This window comes from Carlito syrichta, unplaced genomic scaffold, assembly GCF_000164805.1.
Source record: "Carlito syrichta isolate Samal-C Ts95f unplaced genomic scaffold, Tarsius_syrichta-2.0.1 Scaffold302077, whole genome shotgun sequence".
NCBI classification, from domain to species: Eukaryota; Metazoa; Chordata; class Mammalia; order Primates; family Tarsiidae; genus Carlito; species Carlito syrichta.
Window position 1 is genome coordinate 199,409 of NW_007246173.1, and position 1,967 is coordinate 201,375.

General features: G+C 46.6%; 1 protein-coding gene across 2 annotated transcripts in view; it reads left to right on the plus strand.

Annotated features, from left to right (window-relative positions):
* Positions 1-1,967, plus strand: part of GAB1 (GRB2 associated binding protein 1) — a 101,685-nt gene that overhangs the window by 94,071 nt on the left and 5,647 nt on the right. The gene's annotated exons all lie outside the window — the stretch shown is intronic.

Consider the following 1,967-nt stretch of genomic DNA (forward strand, 5'->3'; position numbering starts at 1 on the left):
GCGGTGGCCGGGAGCGGCCACTGCACTCCAGTCTGGGCGACGGAGTGAGACTCCAACTCATAAATAAATAAATAAATAAATAAATAAATAAAATAAAAAGAGGTTTCTTACCAGCTGTCAGAAGCCCTGCTACAAAATGAGGAAACAGACTCAATATTTTTCTAGCAAATGCTTTTTTCCTAAAGCACAGCTGTCTTTGTTTCACCTGAGCCCAGAGAAATGAAGCAGCAACATAAGGGAATCGAAAGAGCCAGATTTGTTCCGGTTTCAAATTGTTTTATTATCTCAACAAGTATAATCTCTTTGGTTGGGGGAGGCAGACTAGAGTGCAGTGGCACAATCATGAGTCACTGCAGCCTCGACCTCCTGGATTAAGGAGATCCTCCTGCCTCAGCCTCCCAAGTACCTGGGACTACAGGCATGCGCCACCATGCCTGGCCAATTTTTTTTTATGTATTGTAGAGATGAGGTCTTGGTCTGTTGCCCAGGCTGGTCTCCAACTCGTGACCTCAAGCAGTTCTCCTGACTCTGTCTCCCAAAGTGCTGGGATTTCCAGGTGTGAGCCACCGCACCTGGCCTATTTTTGAGAATACTAGACTGTAGTGGCACGATCACGGCTTGCTGCAGCTTCAACCTCCTGGGCTCGGGCAATCCTTCCTCCTCAGCCTCCCAAGTAGCTAGGACTACAGGTTTATACCATCATGTCAGACTAATTTTTTTATTTTTTTGTAGAGACAAGGTCTCACTATGTTGCCCAGGCTGGTCTCCAATTCCTGGGCTCAAGCAATCCTCCTACCTTGACTTCCCAAATAACTGGGACTATAGGCGTCAGTCACTGCACACGGCCCTCAAACTTATTTTGTTCCTGTTGCCTATTGCTATCGTCTGTCTTCCTATCTTTTTTATTCTTTTTCTTTAGAGAGTAGAGCTATTATACAGTTCCCTCTAGGAAAGAAGAGATCAGCCTAAGAGAAGGCAGAGGAAGTCAAGTGGTAGAAATTTCAGATGATTGAAACGGGTTCGAGACCAGCCTGGATAACATGGCGAGACCTCGTCTCTAAAATAAATTTAAAAATTAAAGCCGGGCTCGGTGGCTCAGCCTGTAATCCCGCGCCTTTGGGAGGCTGAGGTGAGTGGATTGCCTGAGCCCGTGGGTTCGAGACCCGCCTGGGAAACTTGGAGAGACCTCATCTCTACAATAAATCAAAAATTTAGCTGGGCGTGGTAGCGCATGCCTGTGGTTCCAGCTACTCGGAAGGCTGAGGCTGAAGGATCGCCGGAGCCCAGCAGGTCGAGGCTGCGGTGGCCGGGAGCGGCCACTGCACTCCAGTCTGGGTGACAGAGTGAGACTCCAACTCAAAAAATAAAAAAAATTAGATAAAGAATAAAAATTAAAAAAGAATCTTTAGAGTAAAAATATAAGTGAGTACAGGGTGGTTATTTTGTTTGTTGTTTTTGAATCGGAGTCACATTCTGTTGCCCAGGCTGGAGTGCGGTGACACGCTCATGGTCACTGCTTCCTCGACCTGCTGGACTCAGGCAATCCTTCTACCTCAGTCTTCCAAGTAGCTGGAACTACAGGCATGCACCACCACATCCAACTATTTTTCTTTTTTTAATTTATTGTGGAGGCGAGGTCTTGCCATGTTGCCCAGTCTGTAATCCTGTGCCTTTGGGATTACAAACCTGTGGGCTCAGGCAATCCTCTCACCTCAGCCTCCCAAAGTGCTGGAATTACAGCTGTGAGCCACCATGCCCAGCTGTGTACAGGTATAATTTTAATAATGTTCAGTTTGAACCATCATAGCTAACTGTAGCTCAATGCCTCAATCTTAGCTTGAACCAAGTTTAACTTTTGAAACTACTTTTAGCTTGCTCTAAGCTAGGTTTTCATCCATTTTAAAAATAATTCCTAGCCGGGCTCGGTGGCTCAGCCTGTAATCCCGCGCCTTTGGGAGGCTGAGGTG